The sequence below is a fragment of the Cyprinus carpio genome, chromosome B4, assembly GCF_018340385.1.
Source record: "Cyprinus carpio isolate SPL01 chromosome B4, ASM1834038v1, whole genome shotgun sequence".
Lineage (NCBI taxonomy): Eukaryota > Metazoa > Chordata > Actinopteri > Cypriniformes > Cyprinidae > Cyprinus > Cyprinus carpio.
In genome coordinates, this window is record NC_056600.1 from 1,486,514 (window position 1) to 1,505,725 (window position 19,212).

The 19,212-nt window shown below is 40.0% G+C and overlaps 1 pseudogene; it reads left to right on the top strand.

Moving 5' to 3' along the window:
• The window catches only part of LOC109087108, a 36,132-nt pseudogene extending 18,904 nt beyond the window's left edge, over positions 1–17,228 (top strand).
• The last annotated feature ends 1,984 nt before the right edge of the window (positions 17,229–19,212 follow it).

The window sequence follows — 19,212 nt, forward strand, 5'->3', positions numbered from 1 at the left end:
TGCTGAAGAAACAAACTCATCCTGATCTCAGATGACCTGAGGGTGAACACATTTCCATTTTTGGGGAAACTATTCCTTCAACACAAGTATCTGCCAGAGTGGTTAGAAAAATCATCTTAAAGTTTATTTTTCTGACTCCATTGGCAGATGTTTGTTCTTGTTTCAAGTATAAACTCGCTTAATTTTGATGCATTTTTCAGAAAACAAGTAATTTTGCGTCTGAAGTAAAAGTTCTTTGATTTACACTGGAACACAAGACATATACACAGAGAGAAGCAGCTTTTTTTTTTTGCAGTGCAGACTTTGTGAACTGCGCGGACGCATCAGTGCCTCGTGTTTCTGCGTCTATGTGGTGTGTTTTCTCTGCGTGTTTGAGGTCCGCGGCTGTATATTTGTTCTTACAGCTGAACTGAAGGATGGCGTGAAACATCAACACACATATCAGCGTCTCGGATCGCTCGCGTGTTCGAGTCGTCAAATAAAGCGCTATCCTGTTCATAATCGCGGCTCTCTGACTTACGAGGATGGAATGTCTCCTGATGCTATCTCAGATGAACAGACGTGTTTCAGGACAGATCATGTCCACATGTTTTCCTCCTGACTGTCACAAACTCCTGTAAACACCTGTAGATTTCTGCCTTAATGGCTCCAGAGCTCTATTGATGTGTACAGTAAAGACGTCTGACCGTGTTCTCCGTGCATTGTAGATTTTTTTCAGAGATTCCAGCAGAAATGTGTTTCAACAGCTGCTGGTTTGCATTCATCTCCTGGTTCATCTGCAGTTGATACAAAACAAAAAACGTCACTGTAAGATCTCACAGGTTTGTTTCTCAACAGAAACTAAAATAATGAATACTGGACCAATGTAATAAGCATCCAAAAACTCTTCTTTACAAAATCAAGAGCGGATCTCAAACAACACAGTTATTATCAATGCGTGTGAAGTGAACTGTCCGAGCACTGCAGAAGCTGTGTGTGTGTGTGTGTGTGTCGGGTGTGTCGTGTCCATACAGAGGATAATTACACACGCGTCTGTCTGAGAATAGAAACCACAGAAAACCACAGACTCAACGTCAGCATCCAGAAGCAGCGACAGAATCACAGATCAAACTCACATTCATGCATTCAGACTGTACCTTCACAATAATATCAATGTTCCTAACGTAACTGCTGCTGAACGCATCTTCAGTTGTTTGCTTTTGATTGGAACGCAATGCAAGTAGTGTTTCCTTCTGAAGGACCCTTCAAGGGTGCAAAAAATGTTTGGAATCATCCACTGTCTCTAGACATACACACTCTCACACAAACAAACAAACACTAACAAACAAACAAACACACACACACAAACAAACACAAACACACACACACTCTCACACAAACAAACAAACAAACACACACACTCTCACACAAACACACAAACACACACTCACACACACACACTATCACACAAACACACACACTCTCTCTCTCACACACACACACACACACTCTCACACAAACACTCACACACACAAACAAAATAACACACACTCTCACACAAACACTCACACAAACAAACAAACACACACACACACACACTCTCACACAAACACACACTCACACAAACAAACAAACAAACACACACACTCTCACACAAACACACAAACACACACAAAACACACACAAACTACACCACAAAACAAACACACTCTCTCTCTCACACACACACCACACACTCTCTCTCTCACACACACACACACACACACTCTCACACAAACACACATAAAAAAAACACACACTCTTTCACACACACTCTCTCTCTAAAACACTCACACAAAAAAACAAACAAAAAAACACCACAACTCTCGCACAAAGACACACTCACACACACACACACACACACACCACACACACTCTCACAACACACCACACCACTCTCTCACACAAACACTCACACCAACACAACAAACACACATACACACACTCTCACAACAAAACAAACACACACACACACTAATAACACACACTCTCGCACAAACACACACTCACACACACACACACACACACACTCTTTCACACAACACACACCACTCACACACACCCACACACACCCACACACTCTCACACAAACACACACCTCACACACACACACACACACACACCACACTCTCACACCAAACACACACACACACCCACCTCTCACACAAACCCCCACACAATCACACACACACACAACACACACACACACACTCTCACTCTCTCTCTCTCATACTCGTTTCATACACTCTCTCTCTCTCACACACACACTCACACAAACATACACACTCTTTCACACACACACACACACACACACACACACACACACACTCACACAAACACACACACACACACACATGTCCAGTGTAGGGGAAAGTTACTTTTAAAAGTAATGCATTACAATATTATGTTACTCCCTAAAAAAGTAACTAATTATGTTACTTTTTATGGAAAGTAATGTGTTGCATTACTTTTGAGTTACTTTTTAAATCTGGGCAGGGCTTGCTTGTTAATTTTTAATATAAAAAAGTTCTTCTTTTACAAATGTAAAAGCCTTTTCACAAACAAAAGTGAAGTGAATACGGCTCAGGCTGAAGGAAGTGTAGATTCTCGTCTGTACAGTAGAGGGCGCCGCTCAAACTAATCGCAGGAGAAGAAAGTTCAACACTCTTCAGCAATAACTAAAATCAAACACAAATGTGTCATTTCTGCTTAGTATGGTTGAATTGGATCATCGAAGGTCAGTGGCGAAGACATGGGTTAATAAAATGGGACTATATGCATAAATGATATTTGTCTTATTTAACACATTTAATTTTGGTTTGTATAATATTCTGAGTTTGCATGCAACTGTTTTTATAAATTTTGAGGAACACTGAATCTGTTTTTGAGTAAACACATGTTCATATTTAGTCTAGAACTACAGTGAGATCATGTTCACACACAACACTCTGCTCTTACTCCTGAGTTCTGTCACCATGGCAACACCAGAACTATCACTCAATACATGGAAACAAAGTAACTGCTGTTACTCTTTTGAAAAAGTATCTTAGATATTTCCTTCTAAATTAAAAAGCAATGCATTACTTTACTAGTTACTTGGAAAAAGTATTCTGATTATAGCTTGCGTTACTTGTAATGTGTTTCTTCAACACTGCACACGGCCTGCAGCATCAGCGTATCATCGGAGTACCTGATTGGCTCTCCTGCGGCGTCCCAGAAGGCCGAGCGACATCCTGCTGTGTAAGACTCACAGCGGCTGACTTTTACTGAGACGACAGACTAAAACGAGCTGTTTCATTACACACACACACACACACACACACACTCCAGAAACCAGCTTTAATTCCGTCTGAATGAAATAAAGTGCATTTCCTGACGTTTCCTCCAGCCTTCTTAAACATTAGGGATTTCAGACTGTATTTTTTGGACTTCAGTAGAATGACTGTTCACACACACACACACACACACACACTCTCTCTCTCACACACACACATATGTCTATCTCTCTGTGTCTCCTCTTTCTCTTTGTTTACTAAGGCACTGCAGTTGCCATGGAGACCAAGGCCTTTCCTTGTTTTCAACTTCAACTTTGCATTTCTCTATGGTGACTGAGGAAAAACGCAGGAGCTGCGACACACACACACACACACACACACACACACACACACACACACACACACACACACACTCTCTCTCTCTTCTTACACACACACTCTCTCTCTCTTAAGTGCAGACTCTTATCAGACATAAGGCTGCTGAATGATGTTCTTGTGGACCTTGAGAAGAATCTATGAATCAGAATCTGCAGTGTATCTATATATACACACACACACAGCTGAAGACAAAATGATTAGCCCTCCTATGAGATTTCAGTTCGTTTTCAGATATTTCCCAAGTGATGTTTAACAGAGCAAGGGAAATTTAACACAGTATCTTATTATATTTTTCATCTCTAGAAAGCGTTATTTATTTCAATGTGCCTAGAAGAAAATAATTATTTAAAAAATTAAAAAAATTGCAAAGATCAATATTATTAGGCCTCTTAAGAAATGATCTGTTTGGACTTGCCTAATTAACCTAATCAGTCCTCTGAGCCTTTAAATGACACTGTAAGCTGAGGATTAGTATCTTTCAGAACAACTTGTAAAATGATATGATCTGTCATCATCGCAAAGACTAAATTACCTAAGATCTTGTTGTCTGAAAAAATTTTGTTAGTTTTTGCTTAAAACAAGCAAAAATATCTGCCAATGGGGTAATAAAAATAATCTTAAATTAAAGGCTAAAACTTTACCGGAAAAGAACACTTCCTGTTAGCTGGGCACGTGATCTGTTCAATAGACTCCTGAATCTCTGAATCGATTCAAATGAATCAATGCAGATTCGTTAGACATATAAATGAATAAAGTGTTTAACTTGATCTTTGTGATGAAAACTGCAGTAGAATGATTGATATTTAAGATGAGTTTAAATACAGAGAAACCTGAAATGATTTTTTAAAGGGGTTTTAAAGAGAAATTATCTCTAGTGCTGTTTACTTTTTTGTGGTCTTTCTCTCAAAACGGGAATAAATAAAGTAATACTAATATTATTACTAATATAATCAGAGTAGTGTCTAATGTTTATAAGAACACTTTAGCACATATTTGTACCGTTTATGTTTTCTTCAGTGTTTATTCTTCATCTGTGTGCTGCTGCCACCCAGCGGCTCAGAGCGGAACTACTGCCACTCATATTCATTATGATCATAATGACATCTGATCTGAATAATTACTGATTAATCACAGCTGACGGTCACGCGCCTGATCAAGATTCACATCATCATCATCATCTACACTGAGTTACTCTGGAACAAATAACAGGATTATAAATTAAATATAAATTTTGTAATAAAAATGTAGCAAATAAGTAAAAAATGTATTGAGTGAATAAATAAAATAATAAAAGACGAGCCAAAACATTCAGGAGCACATTCTGACCAGTGACAGATTTTAACCTTCCCATTTGAAGTGATATTTGACTTCTTAAGGTGACTTTTTTCTTCCTTTTTTTTAACCTTTGTATTGTTTTTTCTAATCTTATTAAATGTATGTCATCCTTATTGTCAAATAACAATAAATTCAATTAGAATAGTAAGGCATAATAAGGAAGAATGAGTTACCAATCAAATAAAATTAATGTCAACATAATTCATCTTTGCACTGGAGCACAGAAAAGTGGTATTTAGTATATTTACAGACTGTTTATTAAGACTCAGAGGTGGCATGAATGTATTTGAATTCAAAATAGCAATGTTATGACATTAATGTTATAAATGTAAAGTTTGTAATGTATAAATATTACGATTTAAATAACTGGAATGAAACTAAAATCACCGTCTTTGTCACTGAATCATTCTTTCAATCGATTCGCTGAAATGAATCAAGTGACTCGTGTCTTTATGGGTGGTTCACTGAATCATTGACTCACTAGATTCGTTCAAAACCGCAGATTCTTTCCGAACACAAAACACTGTTTTGTGTTCCTAAACTAGATCAAAATCACAAAAAAAAGCAAAACCAAAACAAAAATAACCCAAAAATAAAACATCACTTAATAATAAAAACTTTTATAAACATCATAACACTGTTAGAAACATCATAACTTGCATATATAGGTCTATATGCATATGCAATAGTCCACATTTCCCAGTGAGCTATTAAACAAGTTACACTTGTTCATATTAAATACGATTTGTTTTAATAGCATTTCCATTAATCAGAGACAGAATATAAAAAATAAAATCAGAGTTTTTAGTTGAACACATTAAGACACACGTGAAGCAGTGAGATACACAAACAGACGCTCATGCCATATTTACCGCGGTAAATCACCTGATTCACTGAGTCGATTAGAAATGAACTCACGGCTCTTTGTTCTTCCGTTCGCGGCTGTTTGTGATTTCATAGTTTCTTCTGCTCTCATTCACACAACCTCGGATTAATGTCAGCTCCTCAGACGTAAATGAAGACAATACCTCTCACAATTCATGCAAACGTTCCTGAACGACGACAACACTGCGCAGCGATCCACATCTGTACATTACCGAACGAATCAAAAGAATCATATAAAAAACTACCAATCAAAAAACCCAAAATCGAGCTGAAAGAATCGAGACACATGAAGCGTTAAAAACAATCAAAACAATCCCAAAATGTGCGATTCACTCAAAAGGAACGAACGGCACGTCAGAAAAAAAAAACAGCACATCGATTTTCAGAACACTTCAAGAGTTTGGTCCATTTCAAGAAGTCGTACGTAAACATACAGTTAAACACTACTGTACAGTATTAATGTGATTATTAATTATGAACAAAATCATGGTTTGTTAATAAACTGAACACTGAATGTAGATCAGAATTATAAGCGTGCGGCTCATTTAACCGACTTCAAACGTTAAAATATATTCTTAGAACGTTTTGCTAACGTTCCTATTCACGTTATTTCCAAATGTTCTATAAATGTCCATTTCGGTTAGGTGAACCGTAAGGAACATTTCATTTTATTTTGCAAACATAATGGGAATGTTACTTATGTATGTTCTCTGAACGTTCTGAAACAACCCGTAGCATTTAAAAAACGTCAGATGAGTGTTTCACTAAAATGTTTCATTCAGAAGCATTTAATGTGTAATTATGTTTTTATTAAAGAACAGATAACGAGTGTTCTGGAAGAACGTTTGTTCATAGCGTCGTCAGAACGTTCTGAGAACATTCCCCGATAGCTGAGATAGTGTGAGAGATTTCATTGCTTTATATGAAATATATGCTGCGCATCTGTTGGAACGGTACAGATTCAGCCAGAGACACTGCAGAAGAACGACAGAAGCTCAAGCAGATCGTGCCGCTTCAAAAAAAAAGGATAGATGGCAGGTGGAACACGGAGCTCTGTTCCTACACGGGAATACTGCTGCTCCATACTGGTTTGCATCAGATCTGAGGATGGCTTTAGACACACGAGACGCTCCTGCTGGAGGAGAGAGAGAGATAGAGAGAGAGAGAGAGAGAGAGAGAGAGAGGGAGAGAGAGAGAGAGAGAGAGAGAGAAATAGAGAGGAGAGAGAGAGAGAGAGAGAGAGAGATGAGAGAGAGAGAGAGAGAGAGAGAGAGAGAGAGAGAGAGAGAGAGAGACAAACATACTAGAGAGAGAGGAGAGAGAGAGAGGAGAGAGAGAGGGAGGAAGGAGAGAGAGAGAGAGAGAGAGAGAGATGACCGAGAGAGAGATGAGGAGAGAGAGGCTTAACAAAATCTTTATTAGACCTTTCTCCTTTTACATCAATACAATTTCTTCTTACAAAAAATTCCATGTCATAAATCACCATTTCTATTTATATCTACCACATTTAAAACCAACATTTCATTTTCTCCAATTTGACAAAGTGCTCCCCCCTACCGACCACATTTCGGAAAACATTACAATGTCACTGACCAATTTGTAATATGTATACTCTTATCTTGATTCTAGCAGTTATCATCCCTCTTAGTACCATTTCCGCATTAACTGGACCTAATACCTAACATTTTATTTTTTTCTTGTTTTCCCATATGGACAACTTAGCTGAGCCCATCAGAAAATTCAGTAAACATTTCTTCCTCCTTTCTTGAAAATTATAAATTGGACCACTTATAAACTTCTGATAAGAAAAATTCTCCCCAACACTTTATAAACACTTGTGTTAAAAAAATTAAACATTCCCTTCAACCTAAAACAATCAATAAAATAAATGATTAACCGTTTCTTCTAAGCCACAAAAATAAACACTCTATCCCCACCACTGCCGGGATTGAGGTGTGCAACGTGTCTGTTCGTAATCTATAGCCCCGAACATCAGTCTCCACTGCAAGTCTGCAGTACGCTTCTCCACAGGCAACTTATACAGAGACCTCCAACATGCCTTAAAACTCTGTCCCCAAACACTTCTGACCACCTCCAAGTCTTCACTCCTCTTAGTACAGTCTGATGCATAACTTTTACAACACGTACATAGATTTCCTTCTTCTTAATATCTTGAAAACTCCAAACGGTCGGGATACTCAAAAGATAAAATTGAAATGTCCAGTTTCCTCCATCTCCTCTTGCACAGCAGCAGATACTTTGATGGGTGGAATGTATAGAGCCCATCCCAGTCCTGTGACAGTGCCTCTCTGCAGGCCCCCGGTAGAGCTGCCCACACGTCCTCCATTATTCGTCTCATGAGTCGAAGAGATCTCAACCCTGTAACACTCTGCAAAGACTCAGCTGTTTTCCAGTCACCAATCACCACTTCTCAGATCTCCCAACTTGACATACCCAGCCTTCACAAAACAGGCTTTCCACAGATTTAGAGGACAAAATCCTTGTTCTTATTAATGGGTTGGGAACAGCGGTTCTCCACCTTATCCAGTCCTCAGGTTGTAAAATATCTCTGTGTATAATAAATGTCTTTTTCCAAGCTGTTATCATTGACTTATAAAAAAGGTGTCAACTCTTTGCAAATCCACTTCATCACTTTTCAGTAAAAAAAGCTGTTTATCATACAATAATCCAGATGTTTTCCGCAGAAGAGCACAAGCAACCTTAATCCACCCACCATTCTCCTCGTACAATAGTCTCTGGGCTGCTTGCAATCGAAAAGCATTTATGCGGCTTCGTACATCTATTAGGCCTTGCCCTCCTTCAATCACTGGTAGATAAAGTGCCTGACGAGGGAATCCACTTTTGACCAGACCAGAAAAAGTCCACCAGTTTCCTCTGAATCTCCTTAATAAGGTCATCTGGTGGCTCAAGCACATTCAGTTTGTGCCATAACATAGAGGGCCGTCAGGTTGTTTATAATTAGGACTCTGCCTCTATAAGATAGTTCGGGCAATAGCCAGTTCCACTTAGACAACTTAGCAACAACCTTTCCAAGCAGACCCTCCCAGTTCTTTTCTTTATACTTATCAGTGCCTAGATACACCCCTAAAACTTTAAAACCTTCCTTTCCCCATTTCAATCCTTCAGGAAGTTGAGGTGGTCCCGTACCATCCCAAGACCCCACAGCAAACCCCCTATTCACACTTTGCCCAGTTTACCTTGGCTGAAAGAATACTTTTCATAAAGGGGTTTAAATTTTTACAAAGTATCTGAATATCATTTTGACCAGAAATAAAAATATTTACATCATCTGCATAAGCAGACACAGAATACCTTAGACCTGAATTATCTCCTGGTCTCATTAAACCTTGCAAACTCATTTCTTAGCTTACAGAGTAAGGGTTCTATGGCTAAATATAAAGTTGTCCGGCTAGAGGAATCCCTGCCTAATTCCTCTTTTAACAGGGATTGGACAACTCAGGCCACCTCCTATCTTAAGCATAACTGAAGCGTCTTCATACAGTATTTTTATCCAAGAAATAATATTCTCCCCAAATCCAAAGGTTTTTAAAACAGTAAAAAGGTAGGGTATTCATGACCTCAAACTTTTCACTATAACGATTCTGGCTTCGTCTGCTCATGCTTATGAAGGCGGTTCCTTTCAGTGCGCTTTCTTGTGCAGAGTATCTGCGGTACAAATATCTGAACATTAATAAATCCCAGATACTTTTTACGCGGCAAAGAAGAAATTACACGAAGATTTAACATCTTTATTTTTTCAGAGTTGAAAATGGATAGAATCACTTAAAAATGAAAATATTTTTAGCATATTTGTAAGCATTTTTTGTATCACGTTTGCCAGCTTGTTTTGCGAGGTTGCAAGGAATGTTTTTAATTACTATCATGTTTTTAATCTACGGTAGGTGACCCTGGAGCACAAAATCAGTCTGGGAATTACAATCGCTTAAAAATTAAAATTTATGCATCAAATGACAGCTAGACAAAATAAATACCACCATTTGATGCAGCCAGCGTTTGTTAGGAGGACAATATCCATCAGGGATACGTAGCCTGAAAAATCTAAGGAATCTGAGGGAACGAAAAAATCTAAATATTGAGAGGAAAATCACCTTTAAAGTTTATTTTCAAAATAAAGTTCTTAGCAATGTACATATTACTAATCAAAAAATTACGTTTTTGATATATTTCTGATGAGAAAGCTTTACTAAATCTCTTCATGGAACATAAATCTTTACATAATATCCTAGCGATTTTGGCATATAAGAGAAATCATATAGTATTTCCGGAAGCCCAGTAATATATTGTTGTCTATTGCTACAAATATACCTGTGCTACTGATATTTGCTTCGCTTTTGCAGGGTGTCACATAATGGCGTCAGTTTAGCTTGCATTTAAAACATATTTTAACTTTTTATTTAAACAGCGGTTTTTTCTAGCATGGACCAAACAAACCAAAGGAGGGAAAAGTGCAATATTTGTTTACTCTCCCTAAAACTATTTGAAACTTGTATGAATGGTACAATGATGTTAATCTTCAAATCATCACGTCTTGATAAAGTGGAGAACTACAGAACACTTACGTCTCCGGTGGCCGCGCGAAGCGCTATTTTTATTCCGGTGCTTCATCGCAGGAGGTAGGGGGGCCGTGAAAGGAAGAGATGCCTGCTCTCCCCACGCACTCATTGTTTCGAGGAATAGCAGCAGCACAAAGAGCAGCGTACTGTTTCCGCGCCATCCACAGCCTTCTCATTCACTGACCACTTACGCTTCGCGCCTGCACTTCTGAGTCGAAATAGCATTCAAGCAGAAAGCACAGCGCTGCGTCGCAGAAGCTCATAACTTTCGCCGGAGCTTGGCCCCGTCCCTAAGGGAAAAGGGAATGGAACTAATACTTTGCGGAAACCAGCAAGCGCTGGAGAAAGCGGCTCTATCACAAGCACGGCACGGCCTACAGCAGTGCGTTAACTCGCCGATGCATCGGGATCTTCATAAGCGTGGAAAACCCATCCTGTGTGGGGGTCATGTCTGTGGGGAAAGATCAGGACCTGCAGAGAATCCCTTAACGGACCCTGAGGTGGAGGGTGCTCGTCAGGCAAACAGATGTGTGAAGTCCTTACGTTGTGGTGCTGTAGTTTGTGTGTGTGTGTGTGTGTGTTCTCTTACATTCATCCTCACTGAGTCTCACAACATCTCTCTCTGTGTGTGTGTGTGTGTGTGTGTGTGTGTGTGTGTGCAGCTCTGGTAGTTAGGTTACTGACCAAAAACGGCTTCATCTAAGAGGTAGGAACCTACACTCCGGTGAGAAACACACACACACACACACACACACACACACCACCGCAAACACACACAAACACACACACACATACACACTCCAGATACAGAAACGCAGAAAAAACACTCAGAAAAACACTTGCACACACACACACACACACACTCACCACGCCCGATGCCGCTCATCAGACACTCTGAAGAAACACGCTTTTACACGCGCTTAAGATACACAGCTCCCACTCCAGATACTCAGAAAAACGCTTACACACACACACACACCGCACATACACTCCAGATACACCACGCTCACTCAGACACTCTGAGAAAACGAACACCACACACACACCTTTTACACAAAAAACACACCGAATGCACAGCTCACTTAGGTAGCACTCAGAAAAAAGCTTTTACACACACACACACTTTACATACACTCTGAGATACACACGCGCTCACTCAGAGACACACTCCCAGAGACAAAACACACAGATACACACACACTTGACTCAGACACGCTCACTCCAGATACACACAGACAAACACACACACACATAGACAAACACACACACGCCAGGAGCACACAACGCTCACTCCAGACACTCTGAAGCCACCTGCCACACACACACACACACACACCACACACACACACACGCTTCCACTTTGCCCAGAATACACACTGCAGCTCACTCAGACACTCAGAAAAACACACACACCACACACACACAAACACACACACACTCACTTAGATACACACCTGCTCAATCAGGCACTCCAGAAAAACACACACGCACGCCCATTACTTAGATAGATACACCACGACTCAGACACTCAGAAAAAACACACACACACACACACATACACGCTTAGATACACCCCGCGCTCACTCCAGGCACTCAGAGAAAAACAGGCTTTACACACACACACACTCACACACACACAGGACACACACACACACACACACACGCACTTCACGACTCAGATACTGCACGCTCACTCCGGGAGCACTCCAGAAAAGCTACCCCACACAACACACCACACATACATGCAAACTCCGCATGAACGGCTTACCACACCGGACACTCCAGACCATACACATTAACACACACACACACACACACACTCTCTCATACAAACAAACTCTTAGAAAAACATACACATACAAACACAAACAAACATACACACTCACAAAACACACACACAAATTTTCACATTTTTAAGAATTCTTTATCACAACAAAAATGGATGTTTATTTAGATCTACTCATTGACCCGCTGTCTAAACATCACATGATAATGGAAAACTGTGATTGGCCTCTCTATATGTCAGTCCTCCCTGTGGTGAGGGTTTGGCTAGAATCAGCTGTAATTTGACTAATCTCAAGACCCAATGAGACAGGCAGAGCTGTAAATCGACTGCGTTGATGCTGTTCATGACCTCATCACAGGTGACCTCCTGACCTCTCTTTTAAACTCAGGACAGACTGGAGGAGTCACAGCCAGAGCTTTGAAGCGAATGAGGTCTCCCTTAAACACGCCCTACCGCAATTCCCACCTTTTAAAAAACCCATCAAACCCCTAATTGAATTTGCCGCCGCAGGCATGCTGCAGGGGGAATAAAGAGCAGATTCATTTGTGTCCTCAGATGAAACCAGTCTGAATCTGAGTTTAATAAGCTGTGTTGCCACAGGTAGAAAGGGTAAATTCACACCATCATTCCCCAACTCAGATGCATTAAAGAAGCTCAATTAAGTATCATACGGACACAGTTATGATGCTTTATAGTGTTTCTGGATGACAAAAATTCAATTCAGTTCAATTCCAGTTTATTTTTGGCCTATAGTGCTTTTTCACAATGAAACAAATCATTGCAAAACAGCTTTACAGAAAATTTTAAGTATCTATATTTATATTTAGGAGTAGGTTATTCATGGTGACTATGACAGAAATGTTCAGCTAAAAATCATGCAGTTGGATTACTGTACAAATTACATGTAATCAAACAGACGGTGAACACTGTTAACTGCAATGATTATATGAGTGCGATTAAAAAATACGATTCAAGTTCAATTTGAAATGTAATATGTAAAATATGGCAATGTAATTATGTATTTAAATGTACATTTCCCCATACATATATGTGCAACATTTAGTGCAAAATAGAAAATGACAATTCAATTGCATAAATTACATTTGCCATTTCCTACACTAGATTTAATATGCAAATTAAAAACATATTTTAACGCTTTATTGCTTGCAAAATAAAAATGTGTTACCCAAATTGATAAGATATGTTTAACATGTCCACACAAAAACTGTAGCAAAATTATTTAATTAATTAAATGCATGTTCAGCTCTGAATGCATTTCAAATCCCACATTAACATACAATACATTTTTTGTCTGAGATACCACTTTTGAAAATCTGGAATCTGAGGGGTGCAAAAAAAATCTAAATATTGAGAAAATCATCTTTAAAGTTGTTCAAATGAAGTTCTTAGCAATGCATATTACTAATCAAAAATAAGTTTTGATATATTTACGGTAGGAAATTTACAAAATATCTTCATGGAACATGATCTTTACTTAATATCCTAATGATTTTTGTCATAAAAGAGAAATGTATAATTGTGACTCATACAATGTATTGTTGGCTGTTGCTACAAATATACCTGCTGCTACTGATGACTGCTTCTGTGCTGAAGGGACACATTTTGCTCCCTTTTTGCTCAGAATGCATTCTTAAATTCTCGCATGCATTTTGACATCCTTGTGAGTATTCTGAAAGAAAAGTACGTCCCAGTTGCCCCTGAGGTCTAAAAGCATAGTCACGAACAGGTGAGAACATCATGCCTAAACATCTGGAGGAAGAAAGAAAGTCATAAACGAAGACAGGAATGATCATTGTTTGGTTGAACTGCTCCTTCAAAGGGTTGAGGCTTTTCATTCTTTGTGTTCTCACGAGGAGGAACCGACTAGCCATCGTGAGTGAATGATCCTCTGGCGGGGAGGACCAGCAGGATCGTTTGGACCGGCGCGCATGCAGAAACATTCATAAAACAAATTTATTCACACTGTGTTTCTGTCCAGGACTTCAGTCCACAGCCAGTGTGTGTTTGATGGCTTTTGCATGCGATCGTGTGCTGGCAGCTCCTGCAAGCAGTGACATACTGTCAAACACAGAGCCAATGTCCCACAATGCACCGGGGTCAGGCACAACATGTTGTGATTAGTGCTGCTCAATTCCAGGTTTTGGAATCGATTCTAAGAATCACTTCTTATATCTTACAAATAGTCATTGTTGATGTAATTTCATTCCCTAAAGTGCTCACAAAATATACAGAGTTATACAAAAATATGTACAACATGCAATTAAATTTCATTTAATTAAGTCATTTACATTATGAACAACAAAAGAAGGCCCATTTCTGCCGAAAGAATAAAATAAATAAATAAATAAAAGATTACTGCAACTTTTTCTTTTTACAGTTCTTGCTTTTTTCTTAGAATTGCGAGATAAGGTCAAAATGACCTTTCATTTGTTTGTTTTTTATTCCATGGCAGAAACTAACAAAACAGAACTGTGAGATGTAAACTGAATTTTCTTCCTAGCAAGTTGAGGTTACATTTTGCAGTTCTGGGTTTATATATCACAATTCTGTTTTCTTTTTTTTTGTCACCACCACAAAATAATAAAATAAGACAATTGCGGACTTTTAATCTCACAATTCTGACTTTTTCTCACCACTGCAGAGTTTATATCTTACAATTTGTACTTTTCTCAAATTTGTGGGTATCTTTTAATTCTACACTTAATTTTTGCAATTTCAGCATTCTAGATAGGAAAATTCAGAATTGGGAAAAAATTACTAAATTGCTTGAGATACAGAGATGCATGTACCTTTTTAAAATCCTTGTGTCGAAAAAAGTACGTGACCGTTATCAACTTTGATTAAATTTGCTTGATTCATTTTATTAATATCATCAATATGCATGCTTTATTAAGTTAAGTAAGAACACTAGATAATCTATTATCTGGATTGACTGCTTTAACAAGAAAATATGTTTAAAAACAAAAACGCCAACTTTTGGGCACAGCGAAACCCTTTGCAGTTGAATATTAGCGCTGCAGTCAAGCCTTCATGGAACAGATTCCCTGGAGTGGAATCGGACTCACAATTCTGAACAATCCGAAATTAAGACTCCAATTCTTTTGGGAAATGAGTCCAGTGAATGGATATATGTATGTGTGGGACGGGGAAAAACAGTGACTCGTAAACAGACCGCGAGCTCTCGCGAGCGATTGGGAGCTTTAGCTCCACTTTTCACAACATTCTTTTGAATCGACAGACCACTCTTGTTGGGCATTAATGGACTGTGACTTAGCATGGTCAGATCGTACTGTATTGACCCGCATCAGTTCGTAGCAGTGAATGGAAGAGGTATCATATCGTTCACAAGTGCAGGTATGGAAGTACCTCAAGGATCATACTAGGGCCGTTCTCTCACGCTTTACATGTTACCCTTGGGAGATATCATCAGGAAAACATGGTGTAGCTTTCACTGTTGCTGTGATACTCAGCTATATTTCTTTGCGGCTGGCGAAATGCTAAATTCTGAAAAAACAGAGGTGTTAATTATAGGGCATAAAAAACTGGATGACGAGTAATTTCTTACTGCTAAATTATGAAAAAACAGAGGTGTTAATTATAGGACCTAAAACCTCTGCATGTAATAACCTAGAACGCTGTCTAAGACTTGATGGCTGCTCTGTCAATTCTTCGTCATCAGTTAGGAACCTAGGTGTGCTATTTGATAGCAATCTTTCCTTAGAAAGCCACGTTTCTAGCATTTGTAAAACTCAAACTCAAAAATATATCTAAATTATGACCTATGCTCTCAATGTCAAATGCAGAAACTTTAATTCATGCGTTCATGACCTCAAGGTTAGATTATTGTAATGCTCTATTTGGTGGTTGTTCTGCACGCTTAGTAAACAAACTCCAGTTAGTCCAAAATGCAGCAGCTAGAGTTCTTACTAGAACCAGGAAGTATGACCATATTAGCCCGGTTCTGTCAACACTGCACTGGCTCCCTGTAAAGTTGCTTTGATACAATTTGTATTGTTAAAGCGCTATATAAATAAAGGTGACTTGGCTTGACTAAAGAAAGTAAGTTGCTGTGATTCGGTGCAGCGCCAATCTGCCCCTCAGTTCACCTGAGATGTTCTCTGACAGCAGATGTGAAGTTTAATGTCACACCTGACCGCTGACACAGCTTTATGTCTCTCTGACAGAGTCCACCTACCGCCATCAGGCCAATATCGACGATGAGACCGTCAGCATGGAGATTCTGGACACCGCCGGACAGGTGCGCTAAACACAACCAAACACATCATCAATAGCTATGTTCCCATCCAAAGTTACGATTTTAACTTATGCACAAAATTTAAATAATCGCATAATTCCATCCAGTTTCCATCCAGGGAGTAATTTTTTTTATAATTCCACTTTGAGTTAACAGTGGTCACAGGTTTGTTTCTCCTGCATTAACCACTGATGAACCGGGTTTGAACCTACAACCCTCGTGTTTGACTGCTAGGCCACACCCCCAGGTCATGTGACCTTACTAACAGTGTGTTTGTGTTGCTCAGGAGGACGTGCTCCAAAGGAGGTCACATGCGCTGGGGCGACGGTTTTCATCCTGGTTATCATCACTGACGCGGGAGCTACGGGACGTGGCTCCGCTTAAGAGCCTCTGGACAGGTCAAGCGTCCAAACACGTGCCTCCTGGTGCTGCGGGAACAAGCGGATCTGGATCACGCCCGGCAGGTGCACGGAGGAGGGCGAGCGCGGCGCTGACATGGCGCGCGTTCTACGAGGCTCGCGGGCTCGGATCAGGTGGGACGGGGGGCGTGGCGGAGCGTTGCACGAGGCTCTGCAGTTAGATCCGCCGCAGACCGCGCCGTTCAGGGCAAAACCCGCCGCCGCAGCTCCACCACACACGTCAAAGCCATCAACAAGATGCTGACCAAGATCAGCAGCTAAAGCATATAATTAACCCTCAGTTCATCTCAGATCCAGGATGAGTGTGTGTGTCTTCATCAGGTTTGTAGAAATGTATGCACTGCATCGATGTCTCAGCAATGGATGCTCTGCAGTGAATGGGTGCCGTCAGGGTAAGAAGTCCAAACACGTAATCCACAGCCCCCATCCATCAGATTACATCTGGAGAAGACAAAAGCTGAAACAAATCAGGCATTAAGACGTTTTTAACTCAAATACATAAGTCTATAATCCCTATAACACTTCCTCCAGTGAAAAAAAAGTGTTCTGGGTGTGAATCAGGAGAGAGAAATCTGCACAGATCAAGCAGCGTTTAAACAGCTCTAAACAAAAGTGTCGATTGTGATGTGATAGACAACAGCAGATGCACTTTTTCACTGGAGGACGTGTTATTCTGGATTCTAACTGCTGAGTATTTGAGTTAAAAAAAACGTCTTAATGTCGGGCTTTGTTTAGCTTTTGTCTTCTCCAGATGTTCACTGATAGGGGAAAGGGGGGACTGGAGTGCTGTGGTTACTTGTGGATTAGTGTGATTTGTATCACTCCATTCTGACGGCACCCTTCATGCAAGCAATCATTGCTTAGACACTGATGCAGTGCTACATTTCTACAAACCGCTGAAGAAACAACTCATCTGAGTCTCAGATGCTGAGGTGAACACATGTTCCATTTTTGGGGAAACTATGCCTTCAACACATATCTGCCAGAGGGGTTAGAAAAATCCTCTTAACGTTTATTTTTCTGACTCTACTGGCAGATGCTTTGCTCTTGCTTCAAGTATAAACTCGCTAATTTTTGATTGCATTTTTCAGAAAAACAAGTACTTTGGCTGCGTTGGAAGTAAAAGTTCTTTGATTTACACTGGAACACAAGACGGATGTACTGAGGGAGGAGCTGGTTTTTTTTGCAGTGCAGACTTTGTGAACTGCGCGGACGCATCAGTGCCTCGTGTTTCTGCGTCTATGTGGTGTGTTTTCCTCTGCATGTTTTGAGGTCCCGCGTCGGTAAGATTTGTTCTTACATCTGAACTGAATCATGGCGTGAAATCCCCCCCCCAAATTCACACACTATCAGCGCCTCGGATCGACTCGCAGTGTTTGAGTCGCCAAATAAAGCGCCATCCTTGTTCATAATCGCGGCTTCTGACTTACGCAGTATTGAATGTCCTCCTGCTGGTATCTCAGATGAACAGACGTTTTTTTCAGGACAGATCATGTCCACATGTTTTCTCCCCTGACTGTCACAAACGCCCGTAAACACCTGTAGATTTCTGCCTTAATGGCTCCAGAGCTCTATTGATGTTACAGTAAAGACGATCCTGACCGTGCGTGCTCCGGTGCATTGCGTAGATTTTTTTTTCAGGAGATTCCACGCAGAAATGTGTTTTCAACAGCTGCTGGTTTGCATTCATCTCCTGGTTCATCTGCAGTTGATACAAAACAAAAAACGTCACTGTAAGATCTCACAGGTTTGTTTCTCAACAGAAACTAAAATAATGAATACTGGACCAATGTAATAAGCATCCAAAAACTCTTCTTTACAAAATCAAGAGCGGATCTCCAAACAACACAGTTTATTATCAAATGCGGTTGTGAAGTGAACTGTCCGAGCACTGCAGAAGCTGTGTGTGTGTGTGTGTGTGTGTGTGTGTGTGTGTCGTGTTCATCCCCAGAGGATAATTACACACGCGTCTGTCTGAGAATAGAAACCACAGAAAACCACAGACTCAACGTCAGCATCCAGAAGGCAGGGGACAGAATCACGAGATCAAACTTCACATTCATGCATTCATCCAAGATGCTTCACTGTTACCTTCACAATAATATCAATGTTCCTAACGTAACTGCTGCTGAACGCATCTTCAGTTGTTTGCTTTTGATTGGAACGCAATGCAAGTAGTGTTTCCTTCTGAAGGACCCTTCAAGGAGAATCAGCCACTGGCTCTAACATACACACTGTCACACAA